Source organism: Macrobrachium rosenbergii, chromosome 13, assembly GCF_040412425.1.
Source record: "Macrobrachium rosenbergii isolate ZJJX-2024 chromosome 13, ASM4041242v1, whole genome shotgun sequence".
Classification (NCBI taxonomy): domain Eukaryota; kingdom Metazoa; phylum Arthropoda; class Malacostraca; order Decapoda; family Palaemonidae; genus Macrobrachium; species Macrobrachium rosenbergii.
The window spans coordinates 68,692,625-68,702,624 of record NC_089753.1 but is presented as its reverse complement, the minus strand read 5'-3'; positions in this window follow the sequence as shown (position 1 = coordinate 68,702,624).

The following is a 10,000-nucleotide window of genomic DNA, read 5'->3' as shown; positions in this document are numbered from 1 at the left end:
ATTAACCTGCAACAGTAAATCTTCCATAATAAATTTTTGATCAGAATTTATGTGAATTTTAATCATAATTTATTATAATTATTAATATAATTATTAACACCGATAAAATCAACACTGAAAACCTATATCGTTAATTCCCTATAAGTGGAACCAAGACAGAAGAAAAGCCCCATCCGCTTTCATGCATAGCATCACTGACTTAGACCAACTTGCTAGATGTACAGTATTTCTTTTTTTTTGTTGAAATGCGATTTTCTTCTATTAATATTTGTTCCTTCTTTGTTTTTACCTTCTTAATTTGTTATAACGACTAAGCCATGTAAAGCCGCGGTGACGTAATTTGCCATAGAGTCAGCTTTAAATGAAGTTTGGAATTAACTAACGGGCACTTTGCCAACAACACTCACTGGCATGCTTAGCATTCATGATCGCCCTTGTGTTGATGGGGTAGGTAGGGGATCAGATTTCATGAGCCCTGACCATTGGGATTTCCTCACGGTGGATTTGCAATATGATAATAATAATAATAATAATAATAATAATAATAATGAAAATAATAATGATAATAATATAAATAATAGTAATACATTTGTTTTACAATAAGTCATAAAGTGAAGAAACTGTAGCACCATGATGATAGTCCGTGAAAAGGAAAGTTATTGATGATTTGAGTCCAGAGTTTTCGGGCAGCGCTAAGTTCAGTTAATATATATATATATATAGCAGCATATATATACAGTTATATAGCATATATATACATATATATATATATATATATATATATATATATATATATATATATATATATTTATATATATATATATATATATATATATATATATATATATATATATATATATATATATATATATATATATATTTATATATATATATACATATATATATATATATATATATATATATATATATATATATATATATATATATATATATATATATATATATATATATATATATATATATATATGTATATGTATATATATATATATATATATATATATATATATACATATATATATATATATATATATATATATATATATATATATATATATATATATATATATATATATATATATATATATATATATATATATATATATATATATATATATATATCACAATAATGCATATATATATATATTAATTAAAGTTAATATATATATAATTATATATATATATATATATATATATATATATATATATATATATATATATATATATATATATATATATATATATATATATATATATATATATATATATATATATATATATATATAAATAGTATATATATATATATATATATATATATATATATATATATATATATATATATATATATATATTTGTGTATATGTGTATATATGGAGTGTATAATATAAAATGGAACGATAATGACGTATACAGAAAAGTTTATAGCTATATATATATGCAATTAGTTATATAGAGTAAAATGAAACTAAATAAAATGCACGAAAAACGTGGAAGATATCATACATAGATTAATGGAAAAGGAAGAAAGATAAAATTTACGAAAAATAAAGAAACATATTTTATATATAAATAACGACAAAGACAGGTATATATATCAGGTATGTTCTAAAGTTTATATTCTATGCATATGTATATATAAGGTTTATATATATACCGATCCCGTGTACACGAGAGAATATTTGCATATCATGTTTTACAGGCCTTCTTTGCATATATATATATCTATATATATATGCATATCGTCATTTTTTGCATTTATATATATATATAATATATATATATATATATGTGTGTGTGAGACTATACATAAACTGTAAATATATACAATATATATACACATTGATACTATATATATTAATAGACTGGTATTAAAAAGGGAAACGATATATAGAAGTAAGTAGTCAAGAAAAAGAAAGTAAAAAGGACAATGAAGATGAGGTACGGCAAAATATTCTAAAAGTAGTATATTTACACACACACTTATTGATTATAAATATATATATATATATATATTATAAACATTTATATTATATAATTTATATATATATATATATATATATATATATATATATATATATATACATATATATATATATATATATATATATATATATGATTCCTCGTTCGTCGCTGGTTCGATCTTAACGGGATTCGGTGGACTTATTATCAACTAAAATTCCTTCGGTAACATATATGAAAATATATTACCTCGCCTGTAGAGTGAATTGATATTAAAACGTTTGTAGCTTTCACGATTGTATATGAATCACGGTGATGTGCATAAATAGTCATCTATGGCTACGTGCGACAAACGCACTATCACGGTCAACATGGCAGAGGTGGGTGGATATCGCTCCAAAACGCATACACCTGGAGTTCGACGGGTGGGTTGATGGGAGATGGTATTCACTATATACCTCTCTTGTGCCGACTGGTTAGTGTGTCACTGTAGTCCTGATTCCTCGTTCGTCGCTGGTTCGATCCCACGGGACGGTACTTATTATCAACTTAAAATTCCTTCGGTAACATATATGAAAATATATTACTTCCGAGGTAGAGTAATTGGATATTAAAGGACGTTTGTAGCTTTGATTGATATGAATCACGGTGATGTGATAAATAGTCATAATATGGTTACGTGCGACAAACGCACACACGGTCAACATGGCAGAGGTGGGTGGATATCGTCCCAAAACGCAAAACACCTGAGTTCGACGGGTGGGTTGATGGGAGATGGTATTCACTTATACCTCTGTGGTACGACTGCGTTAGTGTGTCATGTAGTCCTGATTCCTCGTTTACGCTGGTTCGATCCCACGGACGGTGGACTTATTATCAACTTAAAATTCCCCTTCGGTAACATATATGAAAATATATTATTTCCGAGAGTGAATTGATATTAAAGGACGTTTGTAGCTTTGATTGTATATGAATCACGGTGATGTGATAAATAGTCATATTATGGCTAGCGTGCGACAAACGCACTACACGGTCAACATGGCAGAGGTGGGTGGATATCGTTCCAAACGCAAAACACCTGAGTTCGACGGGTGGGTTGATGGGGAGATGGTATTCACTTATACCTCTCTTGTGGCCGACTGGTTAGTGTGTCACTGTAGTCCTGATTCCTCGTCCGTCGCTGGTTCGATCCCACGGACGGTGGACTTATTATCAACTTAAAATTCCCCTTCGGTAACATATATGAAAATATATTACTTCCGAGGTAGAGTGAATTGATATTAAAGGACGTTTGTAGCTTTCGATTGTATATGAATCACGGTGATGTGATAAATAGTCATAATATGGTTACACGCGGCGACAAACGCACTACACGGTCAACATGGCAGAGGTGGTGGATATCGTCTCCAAACGCAAACACCTGAGTTCGACGGGGTGGGTTGATGGGAGATGGTATTCACTTATACCTCTTGTGGCCGACTGGTTAGTGTGTCACTGTAGTCCTGATTCCTCGTCCGTCGCTGGTTCGATCCTACGGGACGGTGGACTTATTATCAACTTAAAAATTCCCCTTCGGTAACATATATGAAAATATATTACTTCCGAGGTAGAGTGAATTGATATTAAAGGACGTTTGTAGCTTTCTGATTGTATATGAATCACGGTGATGTGATAAATAGTCATAATATGGCTACGGCGACAAACGCACTACACGGTCAACATGGCAGAGGTGGGTGGATATCGCCGTCTCCAAAACGCAAAACACCTGAGTTCGACGGGTGGGTTGATGGGAGATGGTATTCACTTATACCTCTTTGTGGCCGATTTCGTTAGTGTGTCACTGTAGTCCTGATTCCTCGTCCGTCGCTGGTTCGATCCCCACGGGGCGGTGGACTTATTATCAACTTAAAATTCCCCTTCGGTAACATATATGAAAATATATTACTTCCGAGGTAGAGTGAATTGGATATTAAAGGACGTTTGTAGCTTTCTGATTGTATATGAATCACGGTGATGTGATAAATAGTCATAATATGGCTACGTGCGACAAACGCATATACACGGTCAACATGGCAGAGGTGGGTGGATATCGTCTCCAAACGCAAAACACCTGAGTTCGACGGTGGGTTGATGGGAGATGGTATTCACTTATACCCTCTTGTGGCCGACTGGTTAGTGTGTCACTGTAGTCCTGATTCCTCGTCCGTCGCTGGTTCGATCCCACGGGACGGTGGACTTATTATCAACTTAAAATTCCCCTTCGGTAACATATATGAAAATATATTATTTATGAGGTAGAGTGAATTGATATTAAGGACGTTTGTAGCTTTCGATTGTATATGAATCACGGTGATGTGATAAATAGTCATATATGGCTACGTGCGACAAACGCACTACACGGTCAACATGGCAGAGGTGGGTGGATATCGCTCTCCAAACGCAAAACACCTGAGTTCAAACGGGTGGGTTGATGGGAGATGGTATTCACTTATACCTCTCTTGTGGCCGACTGGTTAGTGTGTCACTATAGTCCTGATTCCTCGTCCGTCGCTGGTTCGATCCCACGGGACGGACTTATTATCAACTTAAAATTCCCCCTTCGGTAACATATATGAAAATATATTACTTCCGAGGTAGAGTGAATTGGATATTAAAGGACGTTTGTAGCTTTCGATTGTATATGAATCACGGTGATGTGATAAATAGTCATAATATGGCTACGTGCGACAAACGCACTACACGGTCAACATGGCAGAGGTGGGGTGGATATCGTCTCCAAACGCAAAACACCTGAGTTCGACGGGGTGGGTTGATGGGAGATGGTATTCACTTATACCTCTCTTGTGGCCGACTGGTTAGTGTGTCACATCCTGATTCCTATCCGTCGCTGGTTCGATCTACGGGACGGTGGACTTATTATCAACTTAAAATTTACTTCGGTAACATATATGAAAATATATTACTTCAATATAGAGTTAATTGGATATTAAAGGACGTTTGTAGCTTTCGATTGTATATGAATCACGGTGATGTGATAAATAGTCATAATATGGCTACGTGCGACAAACGCACTACACGGTCAACATGGCAGAGGTGGTGGATATCGTCTCCAAACGCAAAACACCTGAGTTCGACGGGTGGGTTGATGGGAGATGGTATTCACTTATACCTCTCTTGTGGCCGACTGGTTAGTGTGTCACTGTAGTCCTGATTCTCGTCCGTCGCTGGTTCGATCCTACGGACGGGGGACTTATTATCAACTTAAAATTCCCCTTCGTCCTTATATGAAAAATATATTACTTCCGAGGTAGAGTGAATTGGATATTAAAGGACGTTTGTAGCTTTCTGATTGTATATGAATCACGGTGATGTGATAAATAGTCATAATATGGCTACGTGCGACAAACGCACTACACGGTCAACATGGCAGAGGTGGGTGGATATCGTCTCCAAACGCAAAACACCTGAGTTCGACGGGGGGCTGATGGGAGATGGTATTCACTTATACCTCTTTGTGGCCGACTGGTTAGTGTGTCACTGTAGTCCTGATTCCTCGTCCGTCGCTGGTTGATCCCACGGGACGGACTTATTATCAACTTAAAATTCCTTCGGTAACATATATGAAAATATATTACTTCCGAGGTAGAGTGAATTGATATTAAAGGACGTTTGTAGCTTTCTCGATTGTATATGAATCACGGTGATGTGATAAATAGTCATAATATGGCTACGTGCGACAAACGCACTACGACACGGTCAACATGGCAGAGGTGGGTGGATATCGCCTCCAAACGCAAAACACCTGAGTTCGACGGGTGGGTTGATGGGAGATGGTATTCACTTATACCTCTCTTGTGGCCGACTGGTTAGTGTGTCACTGTAGTCCTGATTCCTCGTCCGTCGCTGGTTCGATCCCACGGACGGTGGACTTATTATCAACTTAAAATTCCTTCGCCCATATATGAAAATATATTACTCCGAGGTAGAGTGAATTGGATATTAAAGGACGTTTGTAGCTTTCGATTGTATATGAATCACGGTGATGTGATAAATAGTCATAATATGGCTACGTGCGACAAACGCACTACACGGTCAACATGGCAGAGGTGGGTGGATATCGTCTCCAAACGCAAAACACCTGAGTTCGACGGGTGGGTTGATGGGAGATGGTATTCACTTATACCTCTTGTGGCCGACTGGTTAGTGTGTCACTGTAGTCCTGATTCCTCGTCCGTCGCTGGTTCGATCCCACGGGACGGTGGACTTATTATCAACTTAAAATTCCCCTTCGGCAACATATATGAAAATATATTACTTCCGAGTAGAGTGAATTGATATTAAAAGGACGTTTGTAGCTTTCTGATTGTATATGAATCACGGTGATGTGATAAATAGTCATAATATGGCTACGTGCGACAAACGCACTACACGGTCAACATGGCAGAGGTGGGTGGATATCGTCTCCAAACGCAAAAACACCTGAGTTCGACGGGTGGGTTGATGGGAGATGGTATTCACTTATACCTCTCTTGTGGCCGACTGGTTAGTGTGTCACTGTAGTCCTGATTCCTCGTCCGTCGCTGGTTCGATCCCACGGGACGGTGGACTTATTATCAACTTTAAATTCCTTCGGTAACATATATGAAAATATATTACTTCCGAGGTAGAGTGAATTGGATATTAAAGGACGTTTGTAGCTTTCTGATTGTATATGAATCACGGTGATGTGATAAATAGTCATAATATGGCTACGTGACAAACGCACTACACGGTCAACATGGCAGAGGTGGGTGGATATCGTCTCCAAACGCAAAACACCTGAGTTCGACGGGTGGGTTGATGGGAGATGGTATTCACTTATACCTCTCTTGTGGCCGACTGGTTAGTGTGTCACTGTAGTCCTGATTCCTCGTCCGTCGCTGGTTCGATCCCACGGGACGGTGGACTTATTATCAACTTAAAATTCCCTTCGGTAACATATATGAAAATATATTACTTCCGAGGTAGAGTGAATTGGATATTAAAGGACGTTTGTAGCTTTCTGATTGTATATGAATCACGGTGATGTGATAAATAGTCATAATATGGCTACGTGCGACAAACGCACTACACGGTCAACATGGCAGAGGTGGGTGGATATCGTCTCCAAACGCAAAACACCTGAGTTCGACGGGTGGGTTGATGGGAGATGGTATTCACTTATACCTCTCTTGTGGCCGACTGGTTAGTGTGTCACTGTAGTCCTGATTCCTCGTCCGTCGCTGGTTCGATCCCACGGGGTCTGTGGACTTATTATCAACTTAAAATTCCCCTTCGGTAACATATATGAAAATATATTACTTCCGAGGTAGAGTGAATTGGATATTAAAGGACGTTTGTAGCTTTCTGATTGTATATGAATCACGGTGATGTGATAAATAGTCATAATATGGCTACGTGCGACAAACGCACTACACGGTCAACATGGCAGAGGTGGGTGGATATCGCCTCCAAACGCAAAACACCTGAGTTCGACGGGTGGGTTGATGGGAGATGGTATTCACTTATACCTCTCTTGTGGCCGACTGGTTAGTGTGTCACTGTAGTCCTGATTCCTCGTCCGTCGCTGGTTCGATCCCCACGGGACGGTGGACTTATTATCAACTTAAAATTCCCCTTCGGTAACATATATGAAAATATATTACTTCCGAGGTAGAGTGAATTGGATATTAAAGGACGTTTGTAGCTTTCTGATTGTATATGAATCACGGTGATGTGATAAATAGTCATAATATGGCTACGTTGACAAAACGCACTACACGGTCAACATGGCAGAGGTGGGTGGATATCGTCTCCAAACGCAAAACACCTGAGTTCGACGGGTGGGTTGATGGGAGATGGTATTCACTTATACCTCTCTTGTGGCCGACTGGTTAGTGTGTCACTGTAGTCCTGATTCCTCGTCCGTCGCTGGTTCGATCCACGGACGGTGGACTTATTATCAACTTAAAATTCCCCTTCGGTAACATATATGAAAATATATTACTTCCGAGGTAGAGTGAATTGGATATTAAAGGACGTTTGTAGCTTTCTGATTGTATATGAATCACGGTGATGTGATAAATAGTCATAATATGGCTACGTGCGACAAACGCACTACACGGTCAACATGGCAGAGGTGGGGTGGATATCGTCTCCAAACGCAAAACACCTGAGTTCGACGGGTGGGTTGATGGGAGATGGTATTCACTTATACCTCTCTTTGTGGCCGACTTCGTTAGTGTGTCACTGTAGTCCTGATTCCTCGTCCGTCGCTGGTTCGATCCCCACGGACGGTGGACTTATCATCAACTTAAAATTCCCTTCGGTAACATATATGAAAATATATTACTTCCGAGGTAGAGTGAATTGGATATTAAAGGACGTTTGTAGCTTTCTGATTGTATATGAATCACGGTGATGTGATAAATAGTCATAATATGGCTACGTGCGACAAACGCACTACACGGTCAACATGGCAGAGGTGGGTGGATATCGTCTCCAAACGCAAAACACCTGAGTTCGACGGGTGGGTTGACACAGATGGTATTCACTATACCTCTCTTGTGGCCGATTTCGTTAGTGTGTCACTGTAGTCCTGATTCCTCGTCCGTCGCTGGTTCGATCCCACGGGACGGTGGACTTATTATCAACTTAAAAATTCCTTCGGTAACATATATGAAAATATATTACTTCCGAGGTAGAGTGAATTGGATATTAAAGGACGTTTGTAGCTTTCTGATTGTATATGAATCACGGTGATGTGATAAATAGTCATAATATGGCTACGTGCGACAAACGCACTACACGGTCAACATGGCAGAGGTGGGTGGATATCGTCTCCAAAACGCAAAACACCTGAGTTCGACGGGTGAGTTGATGGGGAGATGGTATTCATTTATACCTCTCTGTGGCCGATTTCGTTAGTGTGTCACTGTAGTCCTGATTCCTCGTCTTCGTCGCTGGTTCGATCCCACGGGACGGTGGACTTATTATCAACTTAAAATTCCCTTCGGTAACATATATGAAAATATATTACTTCCGAGGTAGAGTGAATTGGATATTAAAGGACGTTTGTAGCTTTCTGATTGTATATGAATCACGGTGATGTGATAAATAGTCATAATATGGCTACGTGCGACAAACGCACTACACGGTCAACATGGCAGAGGTGGGTGGATATCGTCTCCAAACGCAAAACACCTGAGTTCGACGGGTGGGTTGATGGGAGATGGTATTCATATACCTCTCTTTGTGGCCGATTGGTTAGTGTGTCACTGTAGTCCTGATTCCTCGTTCGTCGCTGGTTCGATCCCACGGGACGGTGGACTTATTATCAACTTAAAATTCCCCTTCGGTAACATATATGAAAATATATTACTTCGAGGTAGAGTGAATTGGATATTAAAGGACGTTTGTAGCTTTCTGATTGTATATGAATCACGGTGATGTGATAAATAGTCATAATATGGCTACGATGCGACAAACGCACTACACGGTCAACATGGCAGAGGTGGGTGGATATCGTCTCCAAACGAAAACACCTGAGTTCGACGGGGCGGGTTGATGGGAGATGGTATTCACTTATACCTCTCTTTGTGGCCGACTGGTTAGTGTGTCACTGTAGTCCTGATTCCTCGTCCGTCGCTGGTTCGATCCCACGGGACGGTGGACTTATTATCAACTTAAAATTCCCTTCGGTAACATATATAAAAATATATTACTTCCGAGGTAGAGTGAATTGGATATTAAAGGACGTTTGTAGCTTTCTGATTGTATATGAATCACGGTGATGTGATAAATAGTCATAATATGGCTACGTGCGAAGTAAACGCACTACACGGTCAACATGGCAGAGGTGGGTGGATATCGTCTCCAAACGCAAAACACCTGAGTTCGACGGGTGGGTTGATGGGAGATGGTATTCACTTATACCTCTCTTGTGGCCGACTGGTTGCATGTGTCACTGTAGTCCTGATTCCTCGTTCGTCGCTGGTTTCGATCC